Genomic DNA, 14,307 nt, shown 5'->3' with positions numbered 1-14,307 from the left:
ACCCACAGAAAAGTGGTCGCTTCATAATTGCCAGGGTAAGGGCAATTAAGGGTGGGCAATGAATGCTGGCCTTTCTAGTGACTCCCACATCCCAGAGAAGAACAAAAGAAATTGAAATTAGATTTCTGTGAAAACTGTTATTCTACAGACTTTGGTGCATGTAGAGCAGACTATAAAGAGAAATGTTAGTGCTGTCTCACATAACACTTCAGAAAAGGAGTTGCCTGAGATTTGGCCTGGAATGGGATTAAAATATTCCAGCTAGGTTTTAGATGGTTACTCTGAATATCAGAGACTGTAGAAGATGCTTGTTTCTGTACAATTGAGGTCAGGAGGCAGTATTACCTATTGGCAGTTTGCTTGAAGCTGATGGGTAGAGATGAAAGATAGATCAATCTTGTAGAATTTTGATTGAATATTTTGGTGATCTGATAATATTTTAACACACCTTTCATTCAGGAGTTTAATTTGCTCAGATGAATCAAAGGTCAAGTAAATTGTACCTGGATTGTCCATCATTATGGGCTTGGGTAGTCAAATTGTGAACGCTCTTTCTATAAGTTTTATGGCAGCAGATAATTGATCACAGGAAGACAGTTGGGAAAAGGAGAAATTTAGGAGTGGTTTTGGGACATCCACCACATTATGAATTATCAATATAGAATGAACTTCAGAGTAAGTTTTGGAGGCAAAATCCTTGTCATTTGCCTGACTTTACAATTGTAGTATTGGTGTGAAGCAGTTTCCCTTAACATCAACTTGGAAGATTTAGTATAAATCCTGAGTTTTGCCCCAACTTGATTCTAGTGAAGGAAGCCTTTTCAGTTTGTTTGTCAAATCAGGCCCCAACTATGGATTTACATCACAAATTTGTAGGAGTAGTACAGGTCAAAACCTCTTCATTCAGTTGGCTGGACAGTCAGTTAGTAAAGAAGGTTGATGCCAACAGTGTGGGTTTAATACCCACACCAGCTGAATTTACCATGAAGTACTCTCCTTCTCAATCTCTCTGCTCATCTAAAACGTGGTGACTCGCAGGTTAAATCACCACCAGTTGTCTCTCACCAATGAGAGCAGTCCTATGGCCTGGTAGGACTGTACTGACTTCACTCATACTTGTACTTTAAATACAACCTAAGACTAGATGCAGGGAGAAGGACGTTGTTGTTGAGTTGTCCATGTTGTTTACAAGATAAATGAGCTAGTTTTGGCCAGATCATCACCTATATTAAACTGATTGGTGACCCCACAGAAATAACTGTTGTCACTTAGTGTACATGATTGTTGAATGCTTCAGCTGCATTTCACCAAGGTCTGTTACTTCGATGTTGCGGAGGCCAAATTTCTGAAACTCCCTCCCTAATCGCACTGGGTATACTTATACCAAATGGACTGCAGTGGATACAAGTGGGCAACTCATCACCACCTTCTCAAGGACAACTAGAGATGGTCAGTTAGCAAAGACACCATCCCCCGAAAGAATACAAATAAAATCACAAAATGTATTGCAAAATGTTACAATTTGCAAAGTGCATTCTGAATACAACTGGAAGAAACAATAATTTTGTGTACATTTTGCATTACTTAAGGTGTGATAAGTTGCTGGTTTGTTGTTTGATGGCCGAAAGTAAGTACTAAACTCAAAAGTTGTTTGATTATCTGCTTAGTCGTAGACTGAGCACCGAGATTGAGTCAAGTTCAACAAGTTACCCAGTTCCTCAGAAAAAGTCAGTGAACTATTTCTAACCAGTCTTGTTTTGCATTCACCTCCACACAGGTTTGGCAGATCCCAGATCATGTAGCACTCCGGTCTATAACGGACCCCATTGTTGTCTTGGAGGGCCATTCGAAGAGGGTCGGGATTATCACATGGCATCCAACTGCCCGGAATATTTTACTAAGTGCAGGTAATATCATCACTGTGGACTGTTTTGTTCAAGCTATGATACGCTGAAATCCCCAGCGGACAATACAGGTGATTGTTACCTTAAAGTTGTGTTGATCCATTTTTATATGACACCTGAAAGAATGTGGGAAGTTTACAGCATTTGAAATTATCCAAGACAGATAGTTTTGTTACTCCCCTGCCTAGCGGATACGTTTTACATAATGCCTGTTCTCATCCCATATAGGAGGAAATGAAGGTTGCTATATATATAGGTCACATTATATGCACAAAGAGCTTTTCCAAGTAAATGCTGCTTCATAGACAGTATTAACCATCAGATTTACCCTGAACTCCAGGAGGGTGGGAAGTGGTTTTTCAGACAGAAGAAGCCTATTTGCAATGACAGTCCTTCAGAGCTGCTATTGTGTGCCTGCTATCAGTCGGTCGCACAATGACAGGAAAGCTGACATCCCAGGGGCCCGTACCAAAGCACACTGAGTCATTGTGGGCAATTTTAACCCACGACAAAAGCATCAGGCAGGTTTGGCTCAGATTTTGTTCGAATACTATCTGATTCCCAACCTAACCCAGACTTCCACTTCTGGTTTTTAACAGAGTGGGTGCATTGGAATGGGCAGATAACCTGCTTGTTCGAGGTGTGTTGCCAATTTAATTATTATAAAACATTCACATATTCAGCTCACTGGCCTGTATTTGTGTGTGTGTGTGTGTGTGTGTGTGTGTGTGTGTGTGTGTGTGTATGTCCGTCCCTTGTGCTCTTTTTAAAGACAGTTGATGGGTTTATCAACTTTTTCAATATTTCTCCTGTTTCTAATCATTCTTTTAAAATGCCAGTATGGACTTTATTAGTATCATGAGTGTTGTTTTTGAATCTCCATATTGAGGTTCCCCTGGACTTTTTCTTTTGGTTTACCTTTAATCTTCCTTAGTGACCATCTTAAATGAAATTTCTATTTCCTTTCATATTTATCAATCCCTCACACCCCAATTGCACCATAGAAACATTATTTGCAAGTTGGTTGTAAAGTTTAATGAGTGTTCGATGGTTAATTAAGGACAGAAACAAGCAAAATGACTCATTGCAGCAGTTCAGTTAAGTAGGTGCATCATTATAGGAGGCAAGTGTCATTTCAGAGAACAGAAGAGTTGTCAATTCAAATGTGCTCTAAGAAGACTTGCTTTGAATTTAGCAGGCCTGATTAATTCAGGGATACTGTCATTTATAAGGATTTCTATTTCTCTGCATTTTGCCAGGAACTGTTTTCCTTTCCTTTGAAAATATTATAAAACCTCTGTTTTGAACTGTCCTGCATCAGCAGCTGATTCTGATGTGCATCGAGATATAGGACATGCTGAGATGCAATTGCTTGCATTCACATACAAATATTAGGCACGTACTAGCTGTTCACCTTTTGGTGGTTAGCACTGATTTAGAAAGACTTGCATTGGGTGCCGATGTATTCATTAAGCAATGTGATATATCGATATGACTTCTGCTATGTTTGAACAATCATATTTTAAAACCTGAAGACATTGGAATTCTGCCATGTTAAATTCCTGCTTGTTCCTGGTTCAGACTGCACTAAAACTGTCCTACTGGGTCTGTTATACATTATGTGAGTCTCAGGTGCAGCTGTGAAATGCTCCTTATTCAAAACACCTACACACACGCAATTCAGTTGCCAACATGGAGTATCTCTGCCTGTCGTTATAAAAGTTTGCAACATGCCAGGTTAGCAAATGTAGACATAACTCAACTGCATTGCATTTTGCTTCGTCATGGATGATTACCTGAGGAAAAGTAACACAGCAGATTTTTCTATAATTGCTTCAAGTAAGTTGAGCCACAACATTGTTTTGTTTTTACCTACAGTTCACCACCAGTAAAATACCCATGTAGCCAATTACGAGCAAAGCCCATTACGGGTAATACAAACTATCAAAGAAGAAGTGGGTGGTAGGGAGAGCAGGAAGGGTCTAAATCTGGAGGAGGAAATAAAACACCGTATTCCCTGTGGTGCCGACCTCTGTCACAAGGTACTGAGAGATCACGGTATCATGCAATCAAATTAACAATTACTTTCAGTGGTCAACAATTATTATCTCCTCTTACTTATGAATTAACTTGCTAGACAAATTTAATAAATGAAGCACAGTGATCTCCTTGAGGAAGCAACGTGGATGCTTATTAGATCACCTCCTCAAAATGGCTTTGTATTACAAATGAGAAATGAGAACTTTCGGTGACAAACATGCTGAAAGCTGTGGTCAAATTTCACAATGCAGCAAAAAAATGGAGTCCCCATAGAATTGTGGAATTTGCAAGAAGATAGCGTAGTTGGACTCTCATCATTTTGCTTGTTTCTGGCATTGCTGTGAAATGAGCCTGTCACCGTGACAACACATAATGGCAACAACAGCAACCACTTGCATTCGTATATTAAACAATAGCCACAGCAAAGGAACCAGCCCATCAGCCCAACAGATCCCTGTGATTGTTCATACTCCTCCAAACCTCCTCCCATCCTATTCAACTAGCCCCCGTCAAATTTTTCTTTTGCACCTCTCTCCCTCTTGTGTTTTCCAGATTCAGTTTAATTGCACCCATACGAGTTGTCCCAATTACTCTCTCTGGATGTGAGCTTCACATTGTAACCAGTATCTTCTATTCCTGGTTTCCATTTCTAGCTTCCTCTTCACTGCCTGTACGTTATGAAACCTTTTTACAATTTTAACGCTTCTAATCAGCTATCCCTCAGTCATCTCACTTCTAGGGAGCCCATCATGTTTAATTTATCACATAGTGCCTTTAACACAGAATGATCATCACAAGATGTGTGACAGAAGTGTAATGAAGTCAATGAAATCAATGCCCAAGCCAAAGCAGGAAATATTAGGGGATTATAAATGCGGTGAAAGAAGTGAGTTTTGAGGAAGGATCTTCAACGAGGACAACTTCTTATTTTATCCATAAAAGTGCTGTGGGCTCTTTTCTGTACTCCTGAACAGGCACATCTGGTCATTTTTTAACATCTGATTTGAAGCATGGTACATTTAACAATAGAGCAGTCTCTTTGTGCAAGAGTGAGCCAGCTTAGTCAGCTAGAGTATGGCACAGAATGATGTTAATAGAGAGGGTTCACTCCCTGTATTGCTGCTGGAAGTACATAGAGGCCCTGCCTTGTTGACTCGCACTTTGGTTACAGTGTACCACTCCACAACCATCTCTCTACAATGAGAGAGATGCCCAAGCTTCTTTGTGGAATATGGCTAATTGCCTTTCTGTGCTTCTGCATAGCATTGCATTGTCAGTCTGAATTATATGTTCAAATCCTGGTGAAGTCAAACCCATGGCCTTTCATTGCTCAGATGGGAATGCTTTAATGCTGGGCTGTACTAACTCTCGTTACTGACAGTTAACAATGACTTAAAAATAATTTTCAAACTGGATTGTCAATCTTGATTTGGGAACAGGGTGTGGGTGGAGGAGGCTAGTGAGAATCATTCTCACTTAAAAGCAATGACTGCTTTGTAAATTGACCATCAATAAAATTTGTAGGATATGAATACAATATAATTGTTTGTCTTTAATGTCATTGAAAGAAATAAAAACTAAAAACCTGCCAAAATTTGTTACTTATTTTCCATGAAGAGACTGATATTAACATAAACGTAAGGTCCACAGTTTTATTCTAACAGTAATGAGTAGAGAAATGTTTGTCATTCATTTAAGTTTCTATACTTCCACTTTATAATGTACAAAATATTTTTCAAGCCTTTGGAAAGTGTGTTTCTTGAAAGCCGTATTGGAATTGAGAATGTGTTGGTGACTTTATATTTTGAAATTATTGAAAACTGAATGGAAAACTGTGCAAATTCATTAAACTGACAAATATTAAAGTTATAACTCTGCATCATTCACAAGATTTTTTTTAATTTTGAAAAAAAATTAAATCTTTACCCCATTCCCTAAAGTGTGATTAAATTGCAGATTTTAATGTAAACTATATAATTATTTTTTAAAAAACTTAAAGGGTGAACCTCACATGCCTCTAGATGTTCCATGACAGCTGTGAGAAATATATTTCAAGAGACAAGTGACTGGTAATCTGTGCTTTTGTAACTGTACTACATAAATGGTTTCTGAATGAAGGGAATGAGAAGAATGCAGCCACATGCACATATAATGCTCATGTACAGACCTGCGAGCTTACTCACGTTTATTAAAGCCTTCTCAGTATCAAATCCTTCTGAGTTGGCTAATGAATTTTCATCTCATTTTGCATATGCAAGAAGAAGTAAATAAATAATTATTCTTAGCTCGACAGTCAGCCTACCTGTTAGGGGAAGCTATTCTCTTCAGCGGCAATATATTGACCATAACGTCACAGAGGTCGCCGATCTCCTGCTGTTATGGATTAGGCCATTCAACTGACTGGTCTGATTCTGCCATTCAGCAGGACCCAGTTCAAGTCCCACCTACTGCAGAGGTGTATCATTACATATTCGAGCGGGTTCATTATCATAACTACACAACATCCCTTAGGTCACCTTTGAGTTCAGTACATTGTGTAGACAACTGTTAGATTGACATCTGTTTCAATAATTTTTAAGGATATATATTTCTTGTGTGATTATACCACAGTCCACTTTGCCAATTTTAACTACAAGAATAAAAATGCTCCTCTTTAAAGCAGGGCGCAGTTTTCCCTCTCAAGTTCTCAGGGTTGGTTCTGGGGATGAGTAGAAGTGAGAAAGTTGATGGGAAACTTTCCCTTTCCTTTGAACTTTAAATGTTTCTCCAACAGTGACATGACCATGCTTATTAAAACTGAGCTAACATTGGCAAAATGATTTTCAGCAAGCTTCCCCATGATTTTTTATATATAAAACTGGGCATAATTGCTCAACTTAGGTTCATTATTCACGAACAAAAACAAAATTGCTGGAAAAGCTCAGCAGGTCTGGCAGCATCTGCGAATGAAAAAACAGAGTTAACGTTTCGGGACCTGAAGAAGGGTCACTGGACCCGAAACGTTAACTCTGTTTTTTCCTTCACAGATGCTGCCAGACCTGCTGAGCTTTGCCAGCAATTATGTTTTCGTTCCTGACTTACAGCATCTGCAGTTTTTTCAGTTTTTATTTAGGTTCATTATTGTTAAGGTAGTGGACAAAGCTTTAAAAAATGTAAGAAGGTGCCTTTGCTCCATTATCTGTACATGAAACTAACTCCCTGTCCCTATCCCCGCCAACCGTTACAACAAGTTGTGGCTGTGTGCAACAGGCCTTGTAACTTTGTCTTCTCTGACTCACTCCCTCCATTCCACAGTCCCCTAGTTTTCTCACTGTTCTATTCCACAAAAGGCAGTGGAAATACTGCCAGCAGCTCACTAACACCATGTTGTTGAATGGTAAGACCTGTCAGGGCCATGACCGAGAGAGACAGGTGGCAACAAAATGGTGAGCAACTTCCAAGACTTGCAATGATTTGCTCAACCTATACCCCAATTAACTATCCCTTTGTCTGCCTAACTTTCTCTCTCTCTCTCCCTGGGCTCCGTCTCCCCTATCCGCTTGCCCTTAGTTTCCCCCACTTTGTCATCTGCATAAATACCACCCTTTCCAGTTCTGAAGAAGGGTCACTGAACTTGAAACATTAACTCTGCTTTCTCTCCACAGATGCTTCTACACCTGCTGAGTTTCTCCAGCAGTTTCTGTTTATGATCCAAATTAATGAAACCAGGCTACACTATTTTTATCTGTGCTTTTAGCTCAACGTATATAAAAATCTGGAAACTAGTTTGTTTTGCTTGTTGCTCGGGGCAAAGCAGCATGTGATAGTTGCATCATACATTTCTGCAAGTCATAGGACCAAATTGCAAAGGCATGTGTTCACGTGTGGATGTTGGCGAGATTGGGATCAGATTTGTGGCTGAGATGTTTTCTGTGCTGGAATAATGTGTCAGCATCTGCTTCCTCAGTTCCCCTACACAGAAATACCACCTGGGGAGAGATTTGGTAGGATTTAGGACAATGAGTTTACTGCCACTGAAGAGTTTCTCTCCTTCAAGTGCAAGAAATGGTCAGCAGAAAAGTAGAAGGGAAATGAAGTATGAACCGTTACAGTAAACATTCCCTTGGGCTTCGCTTAAGCTCTGTCAGATGTGTGATTGTGGGTTGAACCATGATAAGAAAGAGATTCAAGAGGAAGGAAATGCTTTGCCGATGCCAGTAGTCAGGAATAAGTGGCAGATGTATTCTGACTCAGCCCTGATTTAAGTTGGACACAGTGTCGTTTTTAAAACACCTTTAATGGTCGTGTTCCTTTGAGACCGCTGCTGTTTGTGAAGGCCACCTGTTGCATACAGCAGCTGGCATCCTAACAGAATGAGACAAGGAGCTGCATGTTTTATTTTGCTGCCCTGACAGCTGCTGGGATACTTTAGGCTGGTTTCAAATCCAAGAGAAAATATGCATTGAGAAAATAAATAAAAGTACCCACAACTTTGATGGACACTCAAATCCTACATTTACAACAGAATCCCTTTTACAGATTCAAAGACATGTTTAGTCTAGTTTTGGTGATAAACTGAACAATCTATCAAGCTAAGAATTGCTGTTAGACCTTTCAGAATTGATATTAGTAATCACTTAAGTGATGAATGAATCTAGAAGTTTAAAACTCTTCTGCAAATTGCAGTTGATGCTGGATTTTGTCAGCCAGAAATATTGAGGGATATGGGGAAAGAGCAGAAATTTGGAGTTGGGTCAAATATCAACGATGATCTCATTGAATAGCAGAATAAGCTGAAGGGATGAGCTGCCTATTCATGTCTTTTTATATTCCTACATGCGGGACAACTTTTTCATACAGAGGGTGATGCATATATGGAATGAGCTGCTAGAGAATTGGTAGCGGCGAGTACAATTAAAACATTTAAAAGACATTTGGACAGGTACATGGCTAGGAAAGGTTTAGAAGGATAAACCTTGTAAATGACAGAACTATACTTGTTTCAGTATTAAATAGTATGTTAACTTTATTGTTAACACAAACAGATGAAGGGTGTTGTTTAATTAAATACCTAGGGCAATTAAAAAGCAAGTCTAGGAATGAGATAACAGATAGAAAACAGATGCATATAATGCTGGATTCTGGATATAAACCATATCAATATCAAGAAAAGTAGTTCACCAGTTGGTTGAGGATTGAATTAACAAGCAAAGTTACAATACAGTGTGTATTTACACCCTAGCATTTGAAAGTGTTCCTTGTCCACAGCTTATAAGAAATCAGCTGAAATATGATTCTAAGGAAAATTACAGTTGATTTTTCCTCTTCCATGCTAGCATGTGCCACCTTTCCTCCTTTACCTTGAGTTGGCGTGTCAAATCATAATCAGTGACCATGGCACCATACACACCAACCTGGTCCTGATTGCTGTGAAAGTCAAATATACAGTTACTGATAACTCAGTCAGCTGCTGTGTGAATTGAGACTGATCTTTGTAAGAAGGGGAAGAATTCATCTGACACCCTTATACCGCGCACTCATTCATTCCAGTCTAATAAAAGCAAAATATTGCAGATGCTGGAAATGTGAAATGAAAAGAGAAAATACTAGAAAAACTCAGCAGGTCCGGCAGCACCTGTGGTGGGAAAAACAAAATTAACGTTTTGAGTCCGATATGACTCTTGCAGAATGAAAGGTATTTTAGTCTTTTGTTTTCACTTGCTGAATTCATATTTGAAATACACTGCCAGTTCACTGACCACCTTCATGCACTCCCACGTTTATTCCAGCTCCATCAAATTCTATTATCAACTTTACTGTCGTTGTGTATTGACTCTTACATTGTGAGTTCTGTTCCCATCCATTATCTCAATGGGTGCTGCTCCCTTTAACTGTATCTATTTCTCTTGACATTTTGCTGCTGCTCCACACTAAATCTATAGGCCCTGACTGTTGTTTGTAACCAATAACTGGACTCTGACGTGCTTTTGGAATAAAAGGGATCAGAATGCAAGTGGTGTTGCAGTACCTTAAAAGTTCCTATCCTGTAGGGTGTCAGTTTGTTTAGGAACTGAGAGGATACAGTAGATGAAACTAACGCTCAAGCAATTTATTCCTTTAAAGGTCTGGCCTTTCACAAGCTGATACTGAGTACTGACTTCTTAAACTATCTGGTTGTGTCTGTTGCAGGCAGTGATAATATGATAATTATTTGGAATGTGGGGACAGGGGAGCCCTTGATAACTCTCGATGAGCTACACAGTGACCTGATTTACAACGTCTGCTGGAACCGCAATGGCAGCCTCATCTGCACCACCTGCAAGGACAAGAAAGTGCGCGTCATTGATCCGAGGGAGCAACGCATCGTTGCTGTAAGGTTTTCCACTGGCTTGGGACGTGCGTGTGCTGCATGGAGTTTTTGAAGTTCCAGTATTTGATTGCATCTATTGAGCCTTTAATCAAATCCAAATTAAAATGCAGCATTTGGCAAGCCTGTGATAGCTATAATGAACTGTGATGTTCTAATTGGAAAAGGCATTGTCATTATGAAATAGAGGTCCTGCAGCTTTCCGATAACCATTTGAAGATAGTGCAGGACATTGAATTAAGACTGGGAAATTGATGCAATGACAAAACAGATTAAACAAAGGCAGATAAGAATTAAGAGATTGAACTGGCCGATTTTTCCCAGTGGAGAATGTCACACAGTCATCTATGTTAACCTTCAGTTCACCTGAGTTATGCAAAGTAAGACTGGACTGTAATACTATGTCAGAGCAATGGATTTGATTACTCCCTGTTTTAATCCTGATCTGAAAGGTACTGCTGGAGAGAAATGCTAGCCAAGGGCTGTACAGTAGCCCACATGAGATGCAGGGTCAATCCAGTTTAGTATGAGCATGTAAAACTCTGTCAGTGTATCCTACAGCCCAGGGAAAAGGAGAGAAGTATAAGTGCACTTAGAAGCTCACACAGCTATATGGGCCTGTTGAAGACCATGCCTTCCCCAGTGAGCAATCTACAAGTTTGAGGTCAAGTCTGCTTCGCTATTAAGCAGATTGGAAAAACCCAGTTACTTACCAGGCTCCTGTACCTGTGGTTATGGTGTTGGTTAAGGGGAATTGAATAGTTCCTGCAATTTGACCTGCAGGTTTCTGGTCAAAAATGCTGCTGAGTAAGATGAGGGCCCATGGTGTTAGAGGCAAGGTACTGGCATGGATAGAAGATTGGCTGTCTGGCAGAAAGCAGAGAGTGGGGTTAAAAGGGTCTTTTGGCAGAGTATTCCGCGAGGGTCAGTATTGGGACCACAACTTTTCACTTTATACATTATTGATCTAGATGAATTAACTATGAGGGCTTTCTAGCTAGGTTTGCAGATGATACAAAGATAGGTGGAGGGACAGGTAGTATTGAGTAGGTGGGGAGGCTGCAGAAGGATTTGGACAGAGAAAAAAGTGGCAGATGGAATACAACATGGGAAAGTGTGAGGTCATGCACTTTGGTAGGAAGGATAGAGGCATAGATTATTTTCTAAATGGGGAGCAAATTCAGCAGTCTGAAGTGCAAAGAGACTTGGGAGTCGTAGTCCAAGATTCTGTTAAGGTTAACTTGTAGGTTGAGTCAGTAGGAGTAAAGGGAAGACCCTTTTTAGAACAGAGATGAGAAGAAACTTCTTCAGCCAGAGAGTGGTAAATCCATGGAATTCATTGCAACAGAAGGCTGTAGAGGCCAGGCCTCTACAGTGAGTGGAATTAAGACAAAGATAAATAGGTTCTTGATTGTTAAGGGGATCAAAGGTTGCAGGGAGAAGACGGCAGAATGGGATTGAGAAACTTATCAGCCATGATTGAATGGCGGGGCAGACTCGATGGGCCGAATAGCCTAATTTCTACTCCTATGTCTTATGGTCTCACCTGGAGTTTCAGACATTGAGCAAGCTGAGACTTGAGAGGGAGAAAAGACAACTATACAAGGAAACCATGTATGCAACAGTCCTTCAGTGATGATGCTCTTAGGTAATATCAAATACTGGTACTTCATTGTTTGAATACAGGATGAGCTACTAATGAGATAACATAGAGAGTATGCATGGGTGTACATTTACTGTTGTAGGTACGAATGCTCATATCTTAAATATGACATTTGGAATTAAAAATGGATTTGTTTTATAATTTTAGTTCAGAAGCTGATTATTTTTTCCAGTAGGTACAGATTAATTTAATCAGCTGTGAAATATAAGAACTCTTGATTAAGAACTCTCCCAGTTGCTTTGGGCAGTGGCATTGGAAGTACATCATCGTTTCCTCTGGTATTTTCAGTGAAATTGTGGATTTGTATGAACACAATGTGTTGGCAATGTGGTCGCATGTTGTGACTGGAGGTATTCTTACTAACCGCCCCCTCTTATATTTGGAATCTGAGAAAAGAGAAAAAATCATTTACTCTTAAACATTTACAGATGATCAGGTTTGTAACTGGATTTAAGGGAGAAAGGAATTGAAGGATACCAATGAAGTGAAAGAAAGAAAATAGAGTGGGGTGAGGCTTACGGCATATATAAGTCAGGCTGAGTGGCCCTTTTATGTGTTGTAATTAACTTCTGCGGCTGTACAGGACATTTGGAATACTGCATTCAATTCTGGTCTCCCTGCTAAAGGAGAGATATTGTAAACTTGAAAGGCTGCAGAAACGATTTACCAGGATGTTGCTGGGGCTGGAGGGTTTGAGCTATAGGGAGAGGTTGAATAGGCTGGGGCTATTTTCCCTGGAATGTCAGAGGCTGAGGAACCTTTTCGAAATTTATAAATCAAGAGGGTCACAGATAAGGTGAACAGCCAGGGTTGGCGAGTCCAAAAACTAGAGGGCACAGGTTTAAGGTGACAGGGATAAGACTTAAAAGGGACATAAGGGGTAACTTTTTCATGCAGAGGGTGGAGTGTGTATGGAATGAACTGCCAGAGGAGGTTGTGGAGGCAAATACAACAACAACATTTAAAAGGCACCTGGATGATGAATTTGAAAGGTTTAGAGGGATATAGGCCAAATGCTGGCAAATGAGACTGGATCAATTTAGGATATCTGGTCGGCGTGGAAGAGTTGGAAAGAAGGGTCTGTTTCTGTGCTGTACAACCCAACGACTGTATGACTTTTTATGATGTCTGAAATCGCTACCCATCTCTTTTGTGTAACAAAAAAATACAGCAGTCAATTTGCACACAGGCAACTCTGATAAACAGCAAAGTGATCACTGAATAATCTGTTTGTGAGATGTCGTTTGGGGGATAAGTTTTGGCCAGGATAATCCCCTGCACTTCTTGGAAATAATGCCATTGGCTTTTTAATGTTAACCTGTAAGGAGTGAAAGATCTTCTGTTAACAACTCATCTGAAAGATTGCAGTTTTGACAGTGCAGCGCTCCTTCAGTGCTGTAATCCTGGAGTGGGACTTAAACCTGAAACCCTGAACCATGACTGATGAACAAAATTATAAGATTTAAAGAAAAGTGCCACTCAAACCATTCGAATTTGTAGCAATAGGCAATCAGTATTGTTGGACTAATCCATGACATGAAATTGCTGATGCAGAGAATAAATGGTTCCCATAATAACTACAAAACCAGTCGCCTCACACAATTCAGCTCCCTCCAAATGTTTCCATCCGTGTCAGGTTTTATTTTGTTGCGCATAAAGGTCTCACAGAAAAGTTCTCTCTTTGTTCGATAGCCTGCCAAGGCTGTCAGGGCATACACATGGAAAAAGACTATGAACGCTGTTTCATCGTTTATATTGATGAAATAAGGCCAATATATTGTAAAAACATGATCTTTATTGAGCAATTATGAAGCAACACTGTCAAGTGACCTGCTCAGAAGTACATGATAGCAACTTGCCAACAATTCTCCTTCTGAGCTCTGTGCTTTCTTTGAGGTCGCACCTGTGTACTTCATGATGCCTAATTTCCCTTATCGAGAACCCTTTCGTAAATTGTCTCTGTTGGTCTATCCATCTTACTCTTTAACACATGCACAGACGGACACACACACTCTCTCTCTCTCTCTCTCTCTCTCTCTCACACACACACACACACACACACACACACACACACACACACACACACACACACACACACACTCTCTCTCTCTCTCTCTCTCTCTCTCTCTCTCTCTCTCTCTCTCTCTCACACACACACACACACACACACACACACACACACACACACACACACACAGTCTCTCTCTCTATCTCGCTCACTCTCACACATACACAAACAGACACACACTCTCACGCACACGCTCTCGCTCGGTCTCTCTCTCACACACAAACAGTCTCTCTCATACACACACATACACAGTCTCTCTCTCTCTCTCTCTCTCTCTCTCTCTCTC

General features: G+C 40.2%; 1 long non-coding RNA gene across 1 annotated transcript in view; it reads left to right on the top strand.

Annotated features, from left to right (window-relative positions):
- The first annotated feature begins 1,782 nt into the window (after nt 1-1,782).
- Nucleotides 1,783-14,307, top strand: part of LOC125486139 — a 17,708-nt gene continuing 5,183 nt past the window's right edge. The window contains exons 1-2 of the long non-coding RNA XR_007264817.1: nt 1,783-1,907; nt 10,113-10,294. This is a non-coding gene — a long non-coding RNA (uncharacterized LOC125486139). The remainder of the gene's footprint in view (nt 1,908-10,112; nt 10,295-14,307) is intronic.

Source organism: Rhincodon typus, chromosome 26 (assembly GCF_021869965.1).
Source record: "Rhincodon typus isolate 14 chromosome 26, sRhiTyp1.1, whole genome shotgun sequence".
In the NCBI taxonomy this organism is placed as follows: Eukaryota; Metazoa; Chordata; class Chondrichthyes; order Orectolobiformes; family Rhincodontidae; genus Rhincodon; species Rhincodon typus.
The sequence above is the reverse complement of the archived record's forward strand: the minus strand, read 5'-3'. Positions and strand labels throughout refer to the sequence as shown.